Source organism: Sciurus carolinensis, chromosome 9 (genome assembly GCF_902686445.1).
Source record: "Sciurus carolinensis chromosome 9, mSciCar1.2, whole genome shotgun sequence".
Classification (NCBI taxonomy): domain Eukaryota; kingdom Metazoa; phylum Chordata; class Mammalia; order Rodentia; family Sciuridae; genus Sciurus; species Sciurus carolinensis.
Window position 1 is genome coordinate 35,227,241 of NC_062221.1, and position 26,668 is coordinate 35,253,908.

The 26,668-nt window shown below is 31.8% G+C and overlaps 1 non-coding gene across 1 annotated transcript; it reads left to right on the forward strand.

The window, feature by feature from the left end:
- The first annotated feature begins 4,503 nt into the window (after positions 1–4,503).
- Positions 4,504–4,576, forward strand: Trnaa-ugc (transfer RNA alanine (anticodon UGC)). Its single transcript has one exon. It is a non-coding gene; the product is annotated as a tRNA-Ala (tRNA).
- The last annotated feature ends 22,092 nt before the right edge of the window (positions 4,577–26,668 follow it).

A 26,668-nucleotide genomic window follows, 5' to 3' on the forward strand; every position in this document is an offset into this window, starting at 1 on the left:
GAACAAACAGGAAAATTATAGTTTATTTTATGGATAACAGCTATATCAACTGTTTCTTATACTAAATTGAATAAAAGTACCTTCAAAGTAAGTATATTTCTTTTCATTTCTGTATTCCCAGTGCATTAAACATTAAACATTGTAGCCTTCAGAAAGTATTAGTTGAAGTAGCAAGTTAACAATTTAAGAGTTAAATTTGTATTAAATATTCATCTCTGATACATAATATGATTTTAATACTGCTACTACTTTCTCCTCCCAACTAAAAACATACTACAGAAAGGAAAACAATACCACCCTGCCCGTTTCTTGACTACCTGTGCACTTATTAATAAATACAATTTTTTTTTTAGGAATTAAGAGCACTATCCACAGTGTCCATTAACAAATTGCACACACATGCTGTCTAGGAGTGAGGAGACTTTCACATTTTTCGTATATCATATCTACATGATCATATATCATTATATGTAAAAGTTATGCAGTACCCTCTAAAATTGTGAAATCCTGAATTGAATAGAGACACATGTTAGTTCAGAGAGAGATTGTAGAGAACTATTAACAAGTCCTGGGAAGCTGCAAATGATGGTGTGTTCCAGAGTAATTTAGGATTGAGGGAGCTATAAATTAGAGAGACATACCAAAGTATTTTTGTTACATAGATTTCCTGTGGTTTGATAAATAGTTTAACCCAATGTAATTAAAATTAATTGTAATTAGAGAAACCTTGTAGAATTTCAAGTCAACCTTAATGTGTGTGTGTGTGTATATATATACACATCAGTGAGGGTAGATATCTTCTAAAAATTGTTAACATAAATCTAATCTATTATATATGTATATATATTTTTTTCTTTCTCTTTGTTTTGGGAAATTACTTTCCTTGTGAGTGACCATATATATATATGGTCAGAAAATCACTAATTTAGATCTAATTTCATCTTATTTGAGTTTTGAAGTTCTGGATGTTCTCTTAAGAAAAGATTTTAATATTCCGAAGGCTAAAGCTTTGTAGAAGAAATTTAGTATTCTAACAAGACATTTGTCTTTGTTTAAGGTCATCCTTACAACTTTGGAGAGAGAACATGCTGACAATTTATGAAGCAAATGTCGTCTAACTACCCACAGAATAGGGCAAACTTACATTACCTGTCAAAGCTACACTGAGAAATTGCAGGGAAAGACAACTGTACAGAGAATGTATCTATACTTTTGTCATTTTTCCCTCTATGCTGAATATGCCACTAGAGAGTTAGAAAGGATCTGATTACTTCTCTGTATAGAAAATTTACAATGAAGACTCTAACAAAGATGTGTGCGTCATCAATTCAATTTATTTGAAAAAAATATTTATCATCAGAAAGCATATCAATTTCAGTCATTAATCATATAATCCAACTGGAAAGAAATAAACCAAAGCACATATTAAATTCAACATATGGAAGAATATTGCAAATGCCTAGAAATGTTCTTGGAGTGCTGTAAATCATCAATAAATACACTTGATTGAATTGAATAGCTGAAACTCTGAGAATGGGATAGGCTGTCCTGTGTGTTAGATAGGTTTCTCCTTACTAGAAGTAACTTTCTATCACTGGAGGTGTTAAAGGAAATTCTGAGTGATAGAATTAATACAGGAAGCACTATATAAAGAATTCCTTCATTGGGTTTGAATTTCACCTAGATTGCTTGCTCCATTTTCTTCTACTTTATGAATTACATTTTGAAGAAAGCTCAATAATTATTACTACCTATTAGAATTCAGTCAGATGAAATATTATGGTTTAAAATATATACATATATGAAAATAGAGAATGAACATATATTCATATATATAATATATATATATATATATTTATTTATATGTATCCATTCTTTTATGATGAGAACAATCTGTATACTGTTAGGTATAACTTTCATGTATTCACAGATAATAAAGAATAGATTATTCATTTCACTTGTAGATAATCATAAGCTGACTATATATGAATAAAAATTTTTTAACCATGCAAGTTGTAGAAAGTGTCTATCTTAAATGTAAATTTGTGGGAAGGAAATTGTATACAGAAGGTATATATACCCACTTAAAGCTTTTGACTACATAAGAGATAAGCCATATTTAAGACTTTTAGCTATGTAAGAAAATCAGAACTCTATAACTGACTTCTGGTTTACAGTTCCTTCCATTTTAGTAGTATTTTTATAATGCATTTAATATATTTTCATTACTTACACTCAACTGTTTTTGGAAAATTTAAATGAGTAAATCTTTTTTGGAAGCATTGTTTCATTAAAATGCTATATGCTGTCTTAAGTGAGATCTTATTTTGATGAAATGAGGCAAGAGGCAATGAGGCAAGAGAGACAGAGAGAAAATATAAGAATTATTACCCAAGAGTTTTAAAAATGGAAAACAAAAATCAAGTGGTGACCTTTTAAATTCAGTAGTTTTTTTTTTTAACTTTTCTCTCTTTTTTTTATTTTTACTTTTTTACTTCATTTTTATTTATTTTTTATTTTTATAGACTGCATTTTGATTCAAAATTCAGTAGTTCTTGAAGAAGACTTACAGCCTACAAAGTTGAGTGGACTCAGCAACTTTTGAGGAATTAAAACTATCTAGGGATGACATGACCGTGGGAGAAATTTTAACATACAGTGGAATCATAAGTGTAAAACTAAGTTCTAGGTTCTCAGTGAATATTGCAATTAAAGTATAACGGAGCACAATTCCTCAAAACTAAACATGAAAGAGGAGAAATACTAACATCATGTATGTTCATTCAATATCAAGTTGTGACTATTGCCACACCAAACACAAAGAAATCTTTTATTTTGACTGTTTATTTAAACCACACCAAGTTAACTATGTAGTTAATAAAGTTTCACAAAAACTTATTGAAGTTTATTATAATGGAATGTGACATTTCAAGGTAAATGACTTGAACCTTACTCAAACATTTTTACCCATCTGTGACTTACCTGGATTCTACACTCTCTTCTCTGGATTTCAGGTATCCCAATGATGTCTAAACTTCCCCCAGTCAAAAAGTTTTCTCTCAAACATTTTTAATTTGTCACGGGTGCATTCCTCTGTCTTTTTTCTGTCTCTGGTTTATTGACATATTGAAAGGATTGGTAAAACATGCATGAAACTGAATATAAATCACTAAAGACTAATAGAAATGGCTGAAAAAAACCAGCATCAAAATCAAGAGGCAAAACTATGTTAACAAACAGAAAAGAAGTAAAATTACACAGAAATTTACAGATGAACGTACAAGGGCAAGGAATTGAAATTGCATTTATGTGATTTTATAACATTTACTCATTGCTTCTTGATTATAGGCGCTTGCTAAAAGTTGCAATAGCATAGAGATTTTCAACATAGTTAAACAGTCAAGGAACAGGGATGAAGTTGCATGCAATGGTAAATCCTCTTAACAGTGGTTACTTGGGGGAAGAAATTTCTGAAATACATCAACCAGCCTTGCACAGGTGTAATTTCATTTCAGGGCTTCACTGTAGACCTCTCATTTCCTATCATAGGCTTTTTCTTGAATATACCTAAGAGACATGAAATCCATTGGGTATTCATGGCTTGTGCAATCCAAAAGTGAGTGCTGCTAATGCCCATGAGGACACCTTTGACCAGTAGGAACACCAACCTCTATTGTACATCAGCTGTACACTTTGCAACTAAACTCCAAGAGCTTACAGTAGTGTCCAACAAGGTTGGTCCTTTCTTCCCTTTCAATTCTCTGGTCCCTCATCCCCCTTCCTTGATGTCACTTCTCAAATAAACTGTCTATCTGCAAGCCTTTTTCTTGAGATTTGCTTTGGGAGATTTCATTGTAAGACTGTCAATATTTATCACCCCATAGTCTTCAATAGGGGTCAGTCAGTCCTCTGTTAGCCGGAGCACCCTTGCCAATCACCTCCAGATGGAAGTGAATCAATTTTTTACCCAGTGCACGTGTAGATGATGTAATTTTTTCAAGTATACCATGACATTAAAATGTTCAGAAGTATAGCAATGAACTATTAATGTGCAGCTTTCTTTTTTCTATGAGACATAATTTACAAAGAACTAACTAAAAACACAACGTGTGCAATTTCATTTCTGAAGACAAAATGGTCTTGGTTTTTACTCTATCCAATTACATTACTAATTTAAAGGGTAATATGACTAACAGAGTAAGACAAAAAGAAATTGAATGTCTAAGGAGCAAAATGACAAAGCATGAACATGAATAAGTTGATAAACCATAAAGCAATCATAAAACATTTGGGAGTTCATCTGCAATGTGGTGTGGATTACCTAATCATTATCACGTGGAAGGACTAGTGAATCATTTTTGCATTTTATTATATATACTAATATGGAAGCATCATTATTATAGCAAAGTGCTAAACCATGTGACATACCCACATTATATCCTGGCACGCTGCTTTCATATTTCTGTCAAGTTATAATAGCTTAAGAAAGTCACTCTTGGGGCTGGGGATATAGCTCAGTTGGTAGAGTGCTTGCCTTGCAAGCACAAGGCCCTGGGTTCAATCCCCAGTACCCCCCCCCAAAAAAAAAGAAAGAAAGTCACTCTTGAATACTTGAGAATCACTTTTGACACTTTTTAAAAGTGTCTTATACATGAAGTTTTATGAAATTGGACTAATCATAGGATGGACCTTCAATAATCCATGAAAGCACTATGTGTTCACATTAGAAACACATGACTAAATAGGTAGTAATAATTTACTATATTGTCATTCTATAGACTTTACAAAATCATTATAATAAAAAAATTGTGCTAAAAACCAGTATATGGAAAGTATGATATGCTGTTTTAATTTTATTTATATTTTAATAAATGCATTTATAAATATTTGCTCTTTGCTTCCATCACCTTTCTTCAGTTCTACTTTTAAGATGTTAGAATGTAATCTCTTTCATGAGAATTATGTTTCTATGTATATCTTCATATTTGTGAAAAATGTTCCAATATATACAATCTAGTTTCATATGACTATTATTTAGACCATCACACCTATCATGATTTCTGCTCTCTGTATGATAGGTGCAAATATATATTTATTCATTTATGATGACATCTGAAAATATGTTAATACAGATACATATTTATTTGTCAATGATATGTATTATAAATTTTGCAAACTTCAAATGAATTTTTTAAACTTCAAAAAAAGAAGTACTACTATGGACTTCCCCATGTCAGAAGAAATTGTTTTGTGCATCTCTCGAAACCCACTAATAAGTGTTTCTTTGACCTTCTTTTCTGGGTTGTGACTTAGAGGGCTTATTCTTGGCTAATCTGGAACAGTATGAATGTGGGATATAGAATCATGAGTTATTATTTCAGCAGTGAACAAATTGTTCTTATAAACAGACGATAGTAAATAATTTAAGTTTTTCCAGCCTTACCTATTCTTTTGCAAACACTCAAAACTGTTGTAGCATGGAATGTTCATAAACAATACCTAGAAAAACAAGGTAATGAGATTTAGGTTTCTCACAATTTTCACAAGTCACAAAACAGCATTCATTTCAAAATTCTTTTCAGTCACTTAAAAATGTAAGAATCTTATCTTATGAGCAACAGGTTGCTGACCTTGTGCAATATGATAAAGAGAGAGATAAATGCAAACACATGTATATATTCATTGAGAGAGAGAGACTGAGAGAGAAGAACAGAGAGAATGAGAGTGACAGAGCACTAAAATCTAGGATTAACACCATTACCATTTTTATCACAATTGCATTTATTTCCTAATATATAACAAATATACAATGATGGGTTTTTTTTGTTGTTGTTGTTGTTGTCCCCCCCCCCCCCCCCGCAATGCTGGTGATCGAACCTAGCTAGGGCTTTGTGCTTGCAAGGCAAGCACTCTACCGACTGAGCTATCTCCCCAGGACTTACAATGATGTTTTGAATGAGAAAGATGAAATAAATGTTTCTATTGCTGATCAGAACATTTGTTCTCAAGTTATGGGAAACAATGGAATCAATAGACTAGAAGAAAAATTATTAGGTACAACTGATGACAACATTAAATCCTTAGTAGAGAATCAAATCATTGAGTATAATAATTCTTGCAGAGTTTTTAAACAAAAAAACTTCAAATTGCTTCAACTTATCTACTTTAGTATGCAATTTCTGAGATGACTTCTACACATCAAAGATCCTCATTTCACATTATTTTCATTAAGCATTCTGCAGTAATCACATGTGTAATTTAGCATTTTTTGATGTAAAGTCAAACGTCTCTATTTTTTTCATTTTTCTCAATTATATCTACTTGCCATCATTTCTTTATTTTGATATATTTCATTTTATTCTTTCAATATTTATTTTGAATAAAGGTGATTCAGCTTACTTGCCACATTCCATAAATTAGTACAAAGAAAATATTAATGAGTGTGTGCTAACTGCCATGTGATTTCTTCAATTTGCTTTCCAGTGAGGTTTTTTTTTTATACAGAATCATCATTGCATGCTTTTTGTGCTAACCAAATTAAATCTCAAACATTTTCCTTTATTTATTACTTGAAAACTTTCTTTAATCTCTATTTTTTTTTTTTTTTAGCTCTGTAGTGTTTTGCATTATTTTCTCTTCTTCTTTTGCTTCTGGTACTTAAGGATATGGTAACCAGTAAGTGATATGGCATGATCTACAACATTCAGACACTAGTAGGATTAATTTCTTTTTTTTTCTTGCTTAAATAAATTTAAATTAATTTCAAGGAGGTATTGAACTTAATAGCAGAAAGTGTAATTCTGCCTTTTCTGACACTTTGTCCACCTTGCATTTCTAATTTCCATAGTAATCTATAATTTCCAAATAATCTATATGCCCCCCAAAATTTCCACTTGATTTCAGTCACTAGCAGTGAGAAGTCTGGATTTTGATCAATCTATGACTGCTCTTATATCCAACTGTCAAAATGTGGTACTATTGAATGCTGATCTTCCAAGTCTTTGCCAGCTGCAGTCAAGATCCTATGTTCTTTCACCCTGCTTGATGTGACCTATGTAGAGGCCTGAGTTATCTTTTATGTGAGACTGATGGCAATAGCAATTTCCCTTTTTCCATGTCAGACTTTGACTCAGGATGTCACCTGAATTCTCAAGAAGATACTCCTTAGAAACCTTTATCAAAAAAATCTTTAAAATGTCTAATTGTCCAAGTTGCTTGGCACCACAGAAATGTGTGTTGAGATAATCACTTGGCAAATTTATGACTGTTATTACTTTTACAAGCTTGGTAAAATCAAGGGATATAGGAATTTGGTTTCCTTTTCTTACTTTGAAACTCAAAGAATTCTCTTCACCTTATCTCCTTTCTCAAAGAAGTTAATTGACTTCTTCCTGGAGTCAAACACTACCAAAACTTCCAAAAAGAGAAACAGGTTAATTTTAGCATTTACTTTCTATGGGTGTGAAAAATCAAAATAGCCTATGAAGCATAAATATGTTCAGCTTGAATGATGTTTCACTAAAGTTGTCCACTCTACTGCTTTTTAATAGGTCATAAATGCAATTCCTAAAAGTAAAGTGACTTTTCCCATTTTTGATCATCTATATTTAAAAGTTAAAAGTTACATCTACAAAAAATCTATATCACAACAATTATACTATTATCTTTAGACCCTTTCTTCAGATCTATTGGTCAACTTATCTATCTTTAAGCTACTATAAAATTTTCCTAGTATTATACCAATTTTAAATACTGCTAGTGTCTGCTAGTGTAGATTATTTCATATCACTTACTGGTTATAATACATTTCAATTGAAGAAATATTTACATTGTGATAGTGAGAAATACTGAGGAAATTGATTTTTAAAGTTAATTTTGTGACAATTACAAAGCAGAAAATTTCAATAAATAATAAAAGAAAATGTTAAAAGAAATAATTTAGTCGTATGACTTTTTCATATCAAATAAAACTCGACTATATTATTAAATAATTATATATAATATTAGAGTTAAGTTATATAGGATTCATACATTTGCAATCTTTATAGTAGAGTCTCATTTAGTATATAATAAAATTAATTCTCATTATACTTCCATTTTAAAAAATGATTGAAATATATGTACAAATATAAAAATGTATGTATGTGTACAGCTCAGTGTTTTGCACAGAATAAAGACATTCATACTAATAGCACTCAAAATTAAGAAGAATCATCATCTATCTACAACATAGTAGAGGTCTCATGTCCCTTCCACTCAATAATTCCAACCCAACTGTAGGTTTTCACTTTATTGACATAACCAATAGATTAATTTTGACTCTTTAATATTTTAAGTAAATGAAATCATGCAATGAATTGCTAAAATTTGACTTCATTCACTCAATTTTGAGTTTATGTATTTCACTCCTATTATCTCATAAAGTTATGTGACATTTTTGTTCAGTGATACATACTATTTCACTTTAAACATGAATCATAATTTATTTATCCTTCCTCCTAATGATAACACATCGTTAACAGTTCTGTGTTATTGCAATTGCACTGCTATGACTATTTCAATACATGTCATTTTGTGAATATGCACAGGCATTTCTGTTGGACATATACCTAGGAATGAATTGTGAGGTATTGTGTGTATGTTCATGTTTTGTATGTATCTAATATTATCACATTTTCTAATATGGAAATGATATCAGAATCCATTATTGGAATCATATTAAGACAATTTTAATAGCTTATATATTGATAAGGTAGTCAATGAATCATAGTAAAGGGTTTAAAAACACCTATTCTTTTGTGTTTGCCTGTTTATAAACACATTTTTAATGTGTGTAAACCAATTTATTTTTCCACCATCAGCACAAGAGAGGTCTGGTTGCTTCATTTCCCATTATCTGCTTTTTTATTACTCAAAAATATATGTAGTGGTATCATGTTGTGGTTTTCATTTCCTTTGCTCTGACACCTAATGAATTAGATTTTTTTTCATATTTTATTGACTACTTGAATATCATCTTTTATAAAATATTCATTCAAATATTCTATACTTTTTTGAATGTGTAATGTTTGTTTTTGTTAAACTGTAGACAATTACACACTCATGATAAGTCATTTGAATAATATGCATACTTTTTAGTATTTTCTTCCTTTTAGTCAATTACTATTCGGTTATCCAAAGGTAATTTATGTTAAATATAACTTCAATAATTTTAATAAAGTTTATCTTTTTCTTTTATTGTCAAAAATAGTGTGCCTTTTTTGAAAGCAATCTTTGTTTATTCCAAAGTCCCTAAGAGGTTCTCCTACATTTTCCCCTAAAAGTTTTATTCTTTTTCTATTTTATTTTCAAAATTTCATTCTGTATGTGATGTGCAGATAGTGAGTCAAAATATCTTCACTAGAAATACCATCCTCTCTCTTCACACTGCATTATTGCCTCTGCCATAAACCATGTGAACACATAGGTATAGTTGAGTTTTTAGACCCTTTCTTCTCATCCATTGACCACCTTATCTATTTTGACCTTATTAAAAATTATCCTAATAATATACCAATTATAAATTTTGGTTATCATTCCCATATTAGAAAACATGACAATTATAATTTACCATGTATATTGAAGTAGAAACAATTTTCTAAATTTGGAAAATCAATTTTATATATTATTTTTAATTTTCATATAAAGCACAATATAAACTACTTTTTACATCCTGCAATGTATACTAGAATATTCTAAAGAAAATTTTAAGTTTAACATTTCTTTTACAATCTTTTTTTAAACGATTTCTATGTATTTCTGATACACTTTAATTCTTTTTCTTCTTTTGAGAATGTCTATACTTCTTGGTGAGATATATCAGGCTCATACTGTAATTTCCTTGTTCAGTACTAGAAATAGACATTTCTTCAAGGAGATCTGCTTGTAGTGGGAGACAAATTCAGAAACCAAGATCTTAGCACGTACTTTATTAGTTACTATTTGGTGCTCTGTGTTCACTCCATTGAACAGAATGAAGACTAGGGGCAGTTTTATTGTTGTTGTTGTTGTTTTTATATATATATATTTCTTATGAGTTCTCTTTTCTTTTTTTTTGAATGAGATAAACATCATTAGCCTATGTACATGTATGATTACACAAATGGTGCGCCTCTACTTCGTGTACAAACAGGGCAGTTTTTATGCATAGCTTCTTTGTGTGTGCATCTGTGCATCTATATACATATACATAGACAAATATTCAGGTGCATAATTATGAATAACATATATGTATATGTACTTCATATGTGCTATATCTATGAATTTCTGTATGCAAAACCATGAGTTCACTCTAATAACTTCAACTTAAACCCAGCACAGCAGTATTCATCTTATGTTTTCTCCTTTTCATATCTGCAACTCCTTTCTCCAGCATTGAGAATCTGTCTACCAATATTTCCAATATGTTTACTTATTTTCTCAATTTCCCTATCTCTAACATTTATCTTGACACCTGCAGCTGACACCTTATTTAGCTTCCTTCCTCACATGAACCTCAAGTCTCACCCAGCCTCCCTCTCCACCTGCATTTATTTCATGTCTTTTGGATGACATTATTAAAGAAAAAGGAAAGGAAAGAAGGAAAGGGTCATCAAGCTTTCCTTTGGTCAAATTTTTGGAGACAAACATAATTTTGCTCTATTACAGAATTGATAACAAAATAAAAATATAAAAAAGGAAAAATAATGGTGTAATATGATTCTATTTCATGAAGAGGAAGAAGATTTTCTTTTCATATTGATTACATAATATTATTCTTGTTTCTGTTAAGGTATGTGACAAGGTTTAACAGTGTTCGCATTTTAGTCTTGATTTTCCTCTATTTTACAGAAGAATATCACACAATTATCAACCTCCAAAACACAATTTACTAAAAAACAGACCATGTTAATGTCCTTTGTAAGATCCTAAAATAAAAATTAAAACATCACAATTAATAAATGGTTCATTGTTATTTTCTTTTGTCCTCAAGCTGGAAATAATTACTACACCTCTGTCTTATAAGACCATACTGCATTTTTTATTGTAGTTATTTTATTTTAGTTATACATAATAGTGGGGTTCATTTTGACATATTCATAAATGCTCCCTTTCAGTTCCCAGTACTTCTTTCCCACTCCTGGTCCTTTTCCTGGAAGGATTGGTCTTCCTTTTGTTTATTTATTTATTGTTAATTGGTTCATTATAGTTGTTATTTTAGTCTTTTTTTCCCTCTCCCGTGACCAAGACACTCTAAACTTCACAATTTTAGAGGTGAAAAAGTTTATTTGGTGTTCACAGTTTTAGAGGTCTCAGTCCATAGATGACTGACACCTTTGCTCTGGGCCCAAAGTAAGCCAGAACATCTTGGCAGGGGAGGAAAGAAGTTGTAACATAGTCACCAGGAAGCAAGAGGAGCTCTCTCTCACCAGGGACAGGACAAGTATAAACCCTAAGGGAATGAAACTAAACCACCTATCCAGCCACACCCTACATGCCTACAGTAAATACCTAGTTAATCCCTACCAGTGGATTAACACACTGATTATGTTAAGACTCTCATAATCCAATTTTTTCTCCTTGAATGTTCTAGTATTGCCTAACACAAGAGCTTTCAGGGGACATATCATATTCAAACCATAACAGTTGTACATAAAAGTGTAAATCACTGTAATATATTCACTCAGGCACATAGTGTAATTTGGTCAATTTCTTTTCACATTTTTTCCTCTTTCCTATCTCTCCTCTCTCCACCTTGATTCATTTCTTCTTCTCCACTGTTCTCCCTTCTCCTTTTCATGAGATCTCCTTTTATATACTGCACTTTTTAAAAACAATTGTTTCATATGATTTCTCAATCATCACTGTAATCACTATTGTTACCTAATGGAATTGTTCCTTCTTTTGGATATTAAATACATAGAAGAGCATTAAAGAAACAGAGTGTGTGACTTCAGAAAGCTTTTCCTCTGCTGAAGTCTTAAATAGAAAGCAATTATTAGTTAGGTTGGCATTAGCTGTTTAACAAGTTGATCCCCAAATGCATTGTGGTTCCAACATAATATATTTGTTCACTTACATATTATTCTGAGTTTCCCTAATCAGCATGGTGACTATTCTTCCCACAATCACTTAGACTAACAGAGTGTAAGACTTGGCTTCCGACTCCACCATGATTACCACCCTTGGGTTAGCCTGAAGGTTAATAGATCATAAAGTACATGCAAGAGGCTTCTGTAAGGTGGGGTTAGAAATTACTATCCTCACTTTTTTTCTCCTCTCATTCCAATATCTATAACTCTGTCATAAGGTCACAAGTAATAGCCAGGAAAACAAAGAAATATGGTGTTGGTGTGTGCTCAGGGAAAAAGAATCATATTCTAGTGAGTAACTATCAATAGTTGCCAGAGAAATATATTAAATGTTTAAAAAGTAAACCTGCTCTTGTTGAAGCATGAAAATGAACCAATATGAACTACCCACTAAGTGTTCCCTCATATCTTTTAAAACACAACACAAATAACAACAAAAAAACCTTCTCTGAATTCTAGATATTCTTAGTACAGTACTTGGACGTTTTTGCATTAAGAAATGTACACATTTATTCAGCAATAATGTTTAGGGAGTTCTGCCCTGTAGAAATAGAAACATAATTCAAAAATAATTTTATTACAAATGTACCTACTGATTGAGCAATCATATTTCTAGGACTTCATCCTACAGAAATAAAAGCATATTTTTAAAGCTATTGCATTAAATATGTACTCATTCTCTCAATAATTCAATTGCTCTAGTTGTACACACACAAAAAAGGAATAGCATATTGAAAAGCTCTGTTCTCAGCATTTTATACACTCTGAAGTATTATGAAAGTAAAAAAAAAAACTAGAAAGAAAGTGAAAACCTTTTAATAGGAAAGTAATAGAAAGGTCAAATAACTATTTTATGATCATAAAATATTATGCAGCTGTTCCTTAAAACTGAATCTAGTGGGAATACAGGAATTTTCACAATGCCCTGATGAGGAAGAAAAGTTCCATACTTACCACTGTATGTCATCTAAGTTCATTTTATCAACATAATGAGAAATCAAGCAATATTTCTAAGTGCAGAAGGCATATTTGTGAGAGTGATATAAATACAAGCATAATGAAAGGCATCACTATGTTTGAACTTGGAAGTCTTCACTTGGTCCAAATTGAGGTCAGGTGAATATTTGATGTAGTGAAATACAAGGCCCACATGTTATATCACCAAGTGTCCAATAAGCACTGATGATATGCTGCCTAAAATTATCAGTGGGATTATGAGAAGATGCTCATGATGAAATAACTGAACAGATACGAACTATAATTATAATTGTAAGAAAACCCACAAAAACCACTCTGGACACAGGAAGTCACATAAGGGAGTTTATTAAGCAAACAGAGTGTCTCCCTGCAAGGTTAAGAGAGAAAATGAGAGAAAAAGAGAAAGGGCACATGCTAGAGTGAGTGGAAAAGCGAGGAGGAGAAAGTGAGTCAGGGGGAGAGAAAACATGAGAGAGAAAAGATGGCGGGGTAGCTACCCTTAAGCAGTTGAATTCCACCAGGCTAACAGAAGACCAATAACGGAGAAGGATACTTGCAAGCCGAATGATGAACCAATAGCTAGCTAGTCTGTTCACAGACTGACAGTAGTTGGGAGGTGGGGAAAATGGCTGCAGCGGAAAGGGCAGGAAAAGCAGCTTTCAGACTGACAAGCTAGGTTGTGATGCAACGGAAAGGGCAGGGAGCAGGGAGTATTACATTTCCCCGTTTCTGTTTTTATAAGAAAATCTTTTGTTCTCCAGTTCTTTTCGAAGTCTTCTCTCTTCTTCCTGCCTAACTGAATAGGGCTGGTTTTGCAGGTGCAGACTGCAGGGGCAGTCTTCAACTTCCAGACTTCCAGAGGCAGATGGTTTTCATGGACTTCATTTCCTCGATTTGACTGATCCCCTGTTTCTACACTAACTGCCTGTCCCCAATTCTGGCTTCATTCACCCTTCTAATTTTAGGAGCTCCTTTACTGCTGTAGGGAAAGGGGGGCAAGGACCGATCTGGCTTCTTCGAGCTGGAAGGGGACAGCGTGGGGCAAGCAGTTTGGAGTTCCCTTTTAGAAATTGGGTTAATTGAGGGGTCCATGGTAGAAGTCTGGTTAGGGAAGAGCAGGTTGTAAAGACATCTGGGGATGGGTGCTTCTATGAGAGAAGAACAAAAAGACGAGTACTGAAATGAGATTAGTACAAGATAAATGTTGCAGAATCTGGAGCATGCCAATGAATATCCTCACCAGGGTGTGGAAGAACTGAGAAGTTGTTCCCATAACAAGGCCTAGCAAAGGCTGGAGAGGACAAGGCCTTTATTTGGGAACTTTAACATTGTCTAGGTTATCAGGAAAGTAAACACAACATTTAAATCTTAATGTCATTAATGTAAAATATCCCTCTATTGGTATAACCTGTGTTTAGTAGAGATCTCTATACTTCTGTTACTTAGGGCTAGATAATCATACTAGCAAACATAGATAAGCCTACCTGTGTAGCTTAGGAAGGTCTGTAGGCCTTAAATTGACAAAAAACTTCTGACTCTGGCAGTTTATGTTGATAGTTATCAGACACATTTGCCTAAGAATTTCTCTTTTGTAGCTTTTAGTCTTTATTCTAGTGGGCTAACACAAGTGTACATCTTAAGTTACATTTAACTATTATTTCTTTTAAATGCCCAAGAATGGCTATATTTTGGTTTTATCTGTTTTGCTAGGTTTTTAACATCAAGCTGATCAAAGTGACCTGCTCCTGTCTGTTAAAGAGTCAGTTGAGTTCCCACAGGGGTCACTCGTAGAGAACTTGAGAGCCTTAGTTTTAGTGCTGTCCGTTAGTGCTGTCAATGAGGTGGCTTCCCTCGAAAGTACCAGGGATGTCTCCCTTTTTCCTTGACCATCCTCTGCAGCAGGTGCACTGAGTGGCTTTTCATCCTCTAGTGGTCTCATCAATCTCCCTGTTTGGGAGATTGTGTGACCCAGAGTTGCAAACCTCCTTAGAGAAGTCCTCTTGTTCCCTGGACTCAGGTTGACTGAGGGCAAGACCCAAATATGGACTTTTCTTGACCTCTGTTTTTAATCTTAAACTCTAAGTTTGATCTTAACCATCAAACAAGCCAGTCTCACCAGTCATAAAGTAATAGTACTGGGCTTTAGCTTCAATGTCTATAACTTTACAGTTATTTACCCACTTTTTTCTAACTGGGGTCTACATTATCTGTCCTATAGGTGATGGTTTACTATTTATTTCAAGTTAATCTACGGTGTACTTCTGCAAAATATTAATCAGGCAACAGTTAGAGTTTACAAGGAAAATACAAAATGGAATCACCAACAGTAAAACATTCAGTTTGTGCAATAGCTGTCTTGAATTTTGGCTGAGTTGTTCATTATATCCCGTATGAGATCACAGTAATCTTTACAACAAACATCAAACTTTTGAACACAACATTAAACGAGTTAAAGTCTGGCTTACTTTGGAGCCATTCTAACGTGCAGCAGGGTTATGAGGCAGAACATTATCTCAGGTAAGGTGGGGCTTTTCCTGAAGCTAATTTTTTCCTCTTTTGCCATGACCAGCATGACCAAATTCTCAAGTTCAGTGAGGGGCAAAGGAGTATTAGAAAATAAAGGTTTATAAACACAGATTTTGAAGATTAAGCTGAGATCAGATGGAGCTCTGTTCTCTGAGGAAAATGCAGATCTAAAGAGTTATGTCAGCAATCTTTATATATGTAGGTAAGCATTATTCTTTGTTTTCAGGAAAGTTACAGAGACTAGGACATTAATGTAATTTTTTTCAGAGCTGCAACTAAAACATGAACCAAAGAAAGGCTGAAAGAGCTTTTAACTTTCCTTTTGTGTGGCAAAGTGGCAAAATGCTTTCATGATATTAACCTCTAAACAAATCAGGCTCTCACTAACATTTAGAAATACATTACACTTAATTTTTTTTATCTCAGTGTAAAAAGTAACAAATTTTACATATACCCTATTGATGACAGGTCCTATAATAGAACATTACATGATAAATTTAAAATTACCATTATAGACAAGTTTAATTTGGAGACTAGCAGCTTGATACATTTTCTGCTTTAAAGGCTTGTATACCTGGAAAATATGAACACATTTAATATACAAAGAATAATGTTTAAGTATGTTACTCCATGAAATAACTTTGTAAATTAATCAGATGTCTCTAACGAACACGTTTGAGTAATCCCATACGTGTCGACTCTAATTCACTCATCTTATGTAAAAAAAACCAAGATATCAGACAAGTGTACCAACAGTATTTGCGGTTTCTTTCCTTTTGAATGTAGGGGGTTATGTCACCTACCATTCCATTGCCTAAAATACAAAACATGTTTCTATAGTATTTTTGATATGGGTTTTAAGTAATGACTCATAATGATAAATACTGTACTCACACTCTATTTGCAGAACATTTTCAAAGAACCTAATTTACCCATGTGGAGATTTTTATTTTTCAGTGTTTGGCCATACAAAGATAATGACATGTATTGTCTTTCAAAATCCTAAGTAATTTCGAATAACATTTTGACTTTTAATGAGGCTCTTTCATCTTTGTTCTATTTGAATTTTTTAGTAAATTTTACAACATGATTTGGTTTCTTTTTATTCAATTGTTTCTTGCATTGAAAAGAGTTATGTGGAACAATCCATAGCAATTCTAAAGCAGATATTCAATGCTTTCTAATTCAATTTATTTTTAAGGAAGTCAAATTTATTTGTCTATCTAGCTATCTATCCATGTTTCCCTCTCTAATATACAAACATGGTATCTTTCCATACAATTCAGTAATCATAATCTAGTCAAAGATATTTTGATGATTGAATTGTATGTGCCTAGTAAGGGACCCACAGGTTAAACTGTCATAGAGACCTGGTCTCAAGGAATTATTTGGCCATTTAAATCAACTTTTGAAACTAGTTTCAGCAACCAGAGAGGTTAGGCTTTTTAAATTGTTTTTGTTATTCTTTCCTTCCTCAGAAGATTCTTTATTATGGCTCTTGTAGATATAAATGTCTTCAAAATGTTATGAAAATAATTCTCCATAAAAAAATGGAAACCATATTGATGTAGAGTCACTCCAATGGTAGTAAGTTATTTAAATACTTCCATTTTTCAGTTGAAGTTTTAATGTAAGTTGGAGAAACAACTTGAACTTTAAGTGTTCAAAGTGCTGTGAAATCTAGGTTAAAGAGAACCTAATTAGACATACAAAGCATATTTTTAGAATTTACCAGTATCTTACTGGGATGGGCATAACAAAAATAATGCAATACTAGCAAAGTGAGACTAATCCTTCCTGCATGCTAAGTTCTAGTAATAGTGATATTGCACATTTGTTTTGTTGCTGCAAGTTCTGGCAGTGAAAGACACTACAAGAGCAGTGCTAATTCACCTTCACAGCCTATGAGGATGGGGGCAGTGGGACATCATTAATTTGGTGTTGGAGCAACAGACTTTCCAAATATTCTGAAAATAACTTTCCCAAAGTCCTATTGGAATCAGAGGCAATAACAGGATCACCATAACCCGGGGTATCACAAAAAGAATAGACATTACCATTAAATAAAGTTGGGAGCAAAATTGTGGACATACTGTTTTAAAATCATGCCACAACTATTTCTTAACTCTGCAAAGAGGGACCAAAACATGTGTCCATGATTTTGCAAACATTAAATGAGTTAATTCATGATATTACTTTACATGATGTGATTTGTTCAAGAAAGTTGCAGGCAAAGGAAGACATTTTGTGTGGTCCTCTGGAGGAAAAGATTTGTATAGAGGGACATGACTTGCCTGCTTAGCCTGCAGACTATTGGTTCAGAGCTATGAATATTTTCTATAACTTATAATATTGGATTATCCTTGATCCTGCTCTTCCAGAATAGCATCATTAAAGACTTAATGGATAAAAGAGCTCAATTTCAATGTAAGATAGACAAACTCACTAGCACTCAAACTTGTATGACAGTACCTGTGAATTAATGTTTACCATTGATAAATTGAAATGACTGAAGAGGAGAGAAAGAAGTTTAACTTTTCTCTACAACTTCTTTCATCAAGGTGATAGAGGATGGCATACACAATTAGATCCTGTCTTCTATATACATCATAAAAAATTGTTGTTTGGGGATATTTTATGCAGTAACAAAAAAGGAAGGCAAAGAAATGGTGAAAAATTGCAATTGTATGAAAATGCATATAGTATTCATAACTAGTGAATTTTAAAACATTCAAAGATCAAAGAATATTATATGAAAATGAACTAACACATTTGAAACCTCATTATAACATTTACTTTTAAAGGTCTGAAACTGGGCACGGTGGTGCACTTCTGTAATCCCAGTGGATGAGAAGACTGAGGCAGGAGGATCACAAGTTCAAGACCAAGCTCAGCAACTGAGTTAGGCCCTAAGCATCTTATGTAGCTCTTGTCTCAAAATATAAAGTAGAAGAAGGACTGGGATGTGGCTCAGTGGTTAAGCATCCCTGGGTTCAATCCCTGGTACCAAATATAAATAAATGAATAAATAGTCTGTAATGGAAACTGTTTGTAAATTGAATTAATTTTTAATGTATTAGTCTGTCATATTATACACATAATCCCCTAAAATTGGAAAAAGAGATTAGTATTTGAAAGGAGGTATATATTGAATTTACATGTGTTTTACATTTATAGAAAAGTTTCCCTTTGTAAAAGATTACAAAAGATAATTTTCAAACTCTGAAATATCTATAAATCAATTAAGTTATTTCTCCTGCAATCAGACAATGTTCCCAGTGAACTCAGTGAACATCTTTCCTAATTCATATATTATGTGTGCTTCCTAGATTATTAATGAAGGGGAGGCAAGGGTGTGGATAGAGGATGAGGTCTATTTCATGTTTTCTGTATTAAAATGCAGCTGGCATTAAGACTATGGCATCAGCATATTTTAAGATATTGAATAAATACTTCAGGAAATGAAGGTCTTATTATTACCTCATCTCTCATGAAGATTTTATATTTTAAAAGAAAATAAGATGACATTCTAATTATTGTTTAAAAAACATAAGCTTAAAATACTTTTTTATCCATTATTTTTCCCAAATTTCATGACTCTTACAAATACGATGTGAGGTTGCAAAACTCACAAATATATGTTTGACTGTTTATTGACTTACAGAGAATCTAAGGAAGACATTCAGGAATAAAACTTACCCCATTAGTTCAGTCTTTGCTATGATGACCCAGTTATGTTTTATCCCACAAAACAGATTCAATTCTTTGTTCTGATGGTTTTACCATGGTCTTCAAACATTGTTGTCATCAATTGTTCCTTCTTTTCCTCAACTCCAAGAATTTACCACATCCAACTGATTCTATCTATAACACTATATTAATTTACTACATTCCACTGATTTTGTCTATAGCAGTATATTAATTTGCTCTTCCTTCCTTTCTTATTATTACTATTCTGGATCAAGCTTAGTCTCCTATTACAGTGCATCTTGGTGATTCTTTGATTTGAATCTCTCCTCTAAACCCAATAGAATTTGATATTGGAAAATGTATTAGCCATTGTAGCATTTATTTTTTCATGTTAAGAAAATAATAGAAATGATCATCTGTCTCATAGGTATAATATAAAATATTACATACATGGGACATATGTAAAATAGTAATATATACTATACCTATAGCAGAGGTATGCTATTAAACATAAAGGACATTGAAATCTGCTGCACACAGAGTTAATTCATAAATATTAACTGCTAACATTGTTGTTATTATTTTCATATACATATTTGATTTTGTCTCTATTCCCTTTTAAAAATTACACTATTAACTTTACCTTTTGAAACTAGTAATTTTTAACCTTTATCCTAATGTGACATATAGATGAAATTACATACCTTAGTCTAACTTTTAAAGACTTCTGTACATGGCAGATTTATAGCTCTGCATTTTGTCATTATTTGTTTATGTTTATTAACCAATAGCTGTGTAAAATTTTGTGTAAGATTTGCAGTAAACCCAAGTATCTTCCACTCTTTCCCTTCAGTTTCTCCATACTCTACCCAAACATTTTTTAGTCTTAGAATTTCTAATTTTTATATTCTTCTCAGATCCTGAGGTTTTATTAAAAGCTTAATAAATGTAAACTTTTATGATTACAATGTATTATCAGGGAAATATTATCTCCACTCTATTAATTTATATGACAATCACAAATTTGTTTTTTTTTTTTAGATACAAAGTTATCTTACCTATCAGACTATAGAGTCTCAATATAGGTCAGATAGATTTTTCTTTCATTGAAGAGTATTTTCTTTCTGTAATTTATTAGAATTCTGTAATTTTATCAGTAATCAGTCTGCTTGTTTTTTTTTTTTTTTTCTCTTTCCTCCAGTAGAATGTAAGTTTTATAAGGATAGGGAATTAGATTATCTTATTCTGCAAGATTTTACCCATGCTAAAAATAAAGTCTGAATAAAAAAAATTGTTGCCACATTTATAATTCTTCCTTTTTTTTTTGCCACATGAAATAGTCTTTGACCAAGAAAACTCAAGGTTTTTCACACTGAGAAAGTCAGGTATCAAAATATATTCATTTTATGCCTCATTTCTCAACTTCTGGTACTCCCAGAGTTAGAGATGGTATACATTCTTTGGGAAAGTTGCAAGACTGGAAATTTTTACTTTATTTGTAGTTATCTCTTTTTGCTTTCTATTTGAAATAATTTTAGACTTCCAGAGTAATTACACAGATAATAAAGAACTCCTCTACACCCTTAACTTGACTTTCTGTAGTTGTAATCATAGTATATTCATCCAAAGAATTTAACAGAAATATAATACTACTGAACTATTGATTCCACCAAGTTGTCTATAGTTTTAGTCATATTTATGTTACTATAACACATGCCTAACATAATCAAATTACTTTTTAAAAGGGTTTGTTTTAGCTAAGTTTTGGAGGTTTCAGACTATGATCTGCTGGCCCCATTACTTTTCTACATGTGTCAAGATGTCATATCACAGTGGGAAGCATGTGGCAGAGTAAAACTGTTCACTTCAGGGCTAGGAAGCAAAATACAGAAAGAGGAAATGGGTAGGGTCCTCCTATCCCCTTCAAGGGCATTCCTCCAATAGCCTGAAAACCTCTAAAACTTTCACCATATTCCAATAGCATCATGGACTAGGGACAAAGGCAATGATGGCCTCTGAGGGACATTCTAGTTACAAACTACAGCATCCACTAATGTCCAGTCATTGGCCCAGGGTACAGTTTAAGAAACTACATTACATTTAGTCATCATGTCTCATGTCTTTCAAATTGTGGAAATTTTTGCCATTTTTCCTTGATTTTTATGACCTAGGCACTTTTGAAGAATGCTAGGTATATATTTTGTAGAATGTCCATCAATTAAGATTCCTCTGTTTTTTCATTAAAAATTTAGATCAGACTGAGGTTATAGATTTTTGGAAAAGATACATGAAAGAAAAGACAGAGATTTGCTTTTAGATGGAATCCAATAAACAGTGCCCTCAGTGAAAGCATTTCAGAGAGGAAGAGTATTCTACCTGGTCAAAACAATGAAAAAGCCACCAAAGTTAGAAACAGGATGGCATTTTTAACATACATAACAAAACTTGTCAATTCTGGTAGATGTTTAAGAACTCAAGGAGCAAACTAAAAAGATACAGTAAACAATGGCATTATTTAAAAAAACCCATTGCCATTAATTCTATAAAGAAATTATTTTGCCATAGTCAAAGTTTCAGAAAATTGTAAAGCTTTCATATATTTCATCATTTAAATAAAATTTCCACTAAAAGTTTTCTACAAATACTTAATTCAAAAATTACATTAGGAAGCTGGGCATGGTGGCTGCACGCCTATAATTCCAGGGACTCCAGATGCTAAGGCAGGAGGATTGGGAGTTCAAAGTCAGCCTCAGCAAAAGCAAGGCTCTAAGCCACTCAGTGAGACCCTGTCTCTAAAAAACTACCAAATAGAACTGGGAATGTGGCCCAGTTGTTGAGTGCTCCTGAGTTCAATTCCTGGTATCAAAAACAGAAGAAAAACAAAAATTACGTTAGGAAATAAAATTTAAATCACACTTTATTATATTTAATAATCAGTAAGCATTATTTTGGTCACTTTTTAAACATTTCAGCAATTGGATGAGTTTCAAGTGCTCAAGATAGGCTAGTTTAAGGTTCACTGCAGCTGCTAACAATTTTTTCCTTATTTGTTTACATTTATTGATGTCAGTCAAATCAGGACAAGATAGACACTATTGATTTTGCATAATTAAGAATTAGTTTATTTCAAATTTTAAATAAGTGGTGACATTTAATTAAATATCACATCGTAAGGTTTTAAAATTACTTTGGAGAAATGTTTCAGAGACCAATTTCCTACATAAGTCTGATTTTATGTAATTAGCTTTTTATTGTATTTTCAGAAAAGACACTTCCAAAGTATTACTTAAATAATATTGTGTATCTAAGTAACCTAACACTTTTAATCAAATCAATTTAAAATATAGACATAATAAATCAAATATACTTTTGTCCTTAGGCAAAAATTTGTTTTTTTTTATTTTAACTATGATTTTCTAAGTCCAGAAAACATTGATTTCAAATTATATTGTAACTTATTTCACAAAAGCACAAATTGCCAATATTGAGATGTTTGCTTCTTGCTAGTTCTATTCACCGATAAATTTCATCAGAACCAGAATATTATTGTGTGCAAATATATAACATGTATATTAATAAATTTCAATTCATTATTTGGTAGTGGCTAAGCTATTTTAAAATTCAAATTTACAAGATTTAAAATTTAAGCTTAGACTTGCAATATAAAGCACTCTGTATCCAGGAAACGTCATCTATAACAGTATTTTTAAAAGAATTTGAAACTTTAAAGACAAGAATCTTTCATTTGAGTGGACTTGGTTATATATTTCTAAATTCATTTTATTTTGCATAATTTAAAAAATTAGGAAACATTTCACAGATTTTTTTCATTAGAGGTTTTTATGAGACCAAACATCTCTAGCTGCAGAATTTAATTTGCCCCAATTAAACAACTTAAACGTACAAAAAAATTGAGGTAATAATCATTATTAGGTAATAATTTAAATAATTGTAATAATTATCAATAAATAACAATATGTATATATGCATAAATATGCACTAGTCAGATATTCAGATTAAGTACATATTATTGATGTATTATTTTACATAATATTGGAATTCATTATGCCATATTCATACATGCACATAACATAATTTGTCCATCTCATTTCCCTCTACTTTCTCTTTCCCTCCCTTTCTCCCTGCCCCAATTCAGCTTACTCTATTAATCTATCATAATTAGAAATAAAAGTGAGATCTATTGTGATATATTATGCATGGACATGCAAAACTTGGTAGATTTCATTCCCCAGTACTTTCCATGTCTTCTTCTCTTCCCTTCCTGTAGATTCCCTTACTGTACTTTATTGTTCTCCCTTCTACTTTCATGAGATCCCTTTTTTATTGCTTTATACAATTTTTATATCTTCCACATATGAGAGATTTCTACCCTTGACTTTTTGGATCTAGCTTATTTCACTTAGCACAATGTTCTCCAGTTCCACTCATTACTAGCAAATACCACCATTTCATTCTTCTACATTGTTGAGTGAACTCCATTGTGTATATACACCACATTTTCTTTATCCATTTGTCTGTTGAGAGACATTCTTCGACTGGTTCCATAACTTGGCTATTGTAAATTATGCTACTATAAAAATCATATGCATTTATAACTGTATTTTGTTGATTTTGATCCCTTTCTACAGGCCATTTCAAACTTTTCCTCTTGTGCACTAATAAGTATTGTATTTAGCATCCACTAATAATAATTTAGTAAACACCCAATTTTAAACACTATCATAATAAAATCAAATTGTTTTACATTTTGCTTTTAATCCAGTGCCTCTTCTTGCCTAGAGTTTCAGTTACTTTCTGAACTTGGTAAAAATAGACACATATCTGAAAGTATGCACAGCTGACAGCAAGAACATAGAACAAAGGTTTTCCAACCTTAGCAACTATGTTTTGATATTAAAACAAACTCTGTGACTCATGATTGGAAATAATATAGGTTGTTATTTTACTTAAAATTATTTTAGTCACAACAAACTATCAAAAGTTTCATACATACTAAAATTTTCAGTTTTTCCTAAATAATAATTCCAAAGTACTTAATTAAGACTAGTCTGAAAAAAAAGTATTTCTTATAATGTAGATTAAAGATGCTTGGGAATTTCCAAAAAATATATATTTGTGTTATACCATTATTTTCCTATTAATATTCAGGTATCACTCTCTCTCACAAGTATACAGTTACTCTTTAGGGGTTACATTATCTGTGATATTTCTACTGGACTGAATGCATAAAATAATATGACCATCTATCCTTTGGCTATAAACCTAGTATTGAAGAAATCTGCAAAATTATAAAGGAATGCTGGTTCTCTCACACAATTATTTGATTTTGAAAAATAAGCTTATTTCTCAGAAAAAAATGTTATTAATTATAGTTTGTAATGAATATATTATTTTCTTTTTAAGATAATTAATATGTTTGACATTTACCACTTTGAAATTCAAATAGAGTAAATATTAACAAATACAGTTCACAAAAACAGAAGCTCTTTACATCCTTCAACAAATTCAAAGGTTATAAAGAATTCCAAGTTTCTGAAACTTAACAACTATTGGTTTAATTATTCATAGAGCACTCAAGTGCTTTATGATTGCCTACTTCTGTCAGTACCTCAGTTGTTAACTTCTCTCCCATGCCTCTCCCCAGGGTCAGGAGACCACTGCTGTAATTGCAGGTATCACTTGGCAGTTATGTGATTTAGCAAAGGTGACAAGAAATTGTTTCCAAGTCCTTATTTTTATAAAAGGGGCAAACCTTATTTATGACTCTCAAAATAATTTATCTTATATCCCACAGAGAAAGTATACATGTCCTTTTTAAATTAAATCACTGTAGAAGATAATCACATGACTGTGGCTGTGAACCAATTGTGAAACGTATCTGGAAAGAGAAAGGAGAACAACTTCCTGGAGTCTATGACCATTTGGAGGGTGACCACTCACAATAAATAGGATACTAAAAGCAGGAAAGAGATTTCGAGAATGAATTTTTAAAAAGAGGCTATATTATTTGAACCAGTTGTGCTGAATTTATTTTTAAAAATCCAAGAGGGATTAGGCACTCTGACCTTCTCACATGTAACTGACCATGTCTTTCTCCAACCAATTATATTCGAAGATTCCTGAGATTCTATGTTGAAATTTTTATGATAATTAGTACTTAAAGTAGTAAATATAGCGGGATAAACAGTTAAGTGTTTTTTTTTTAAAGATAACTTGGGACAATTTGTTTAGTGGTAGATGATCAAACACAAAAATGGAGTTTCAAAATAAAGGAAGGCCACAGATATCAAAGAACATTCAGTGTATTTTAAAAATAATATTATATTTCTTCCTTCATAAATACACATTTTTCCATACACTAAAACACTTCAAACCCGTTTTGTGTGTTCACCATCTACAGGGCCATAGATAACAGCAAATAGTTCCCTAGGGATGGATCATAATTGGCCTCAGTCAATCAGTGTTTTACAGATCATTTACAATAGTAACAACTTTTATACTTGCATATAGTTATTAATTTATTTATATTTGCCATACTTTGTTTTGATTCTGGAGCTTCAAATAGCAATGGATTTTAATGTTGGTGGTTTAATCTGATCCTATGCTAAATTTCTATGACTGTCTTAATGTGAATTTTCTGATTTTCATTTTCTGGTTATAAAATGATTAAAGACAAAAACTGACAGCAGAGGTACTCTGAGATAATCAACATTTACATGGATATACTCTTTCATATTTGCAAAAGTTATGATGTCTTGAATTTAATTTCTTGTGTGATTCATTTTGTTTGTAGCAAGAACTTTAAAGGCTAAATCTGCTAAGGAAATATTTTACACACCTGACACAAACTAACATCTCTGACAAATTCACAGGAATTTAGTAATTTTGCTCATTTTAGGTATGAACAAATTCTTGCCTGTTAGTAATTAAAATAGTTTTATTAATATTTGATATTTTTTAGAAAGTCATGATATTGGTTTTAGTTTTAGAATAAGGAATTCAAAACATGTACATTGCTCTTTTAACATTCTCACTTTTTAAAACAAAATTTAAATTAAATGCTTTTAACACAATTTCAAAATGACTTCAAAAATATTTGCTTATATGCTTATCATATTATATTTGAGAAATAGTACTGATTCACCTGCTTTAAGTGGATTACAGGAATAATTGAGAATTCTTTTTTGGTAGCCTTATAGTTTTTTGTAGAACTCACATGCATTTAATACTAAGACATAGTATATTAGAATAAACAAAATATTTTAATATTCAAACTAAGTGTCAATTTCCATATTTGGAAGTATTTTAGAGTACCTCCAAAAGTAACTATGATTTTTTTCTAT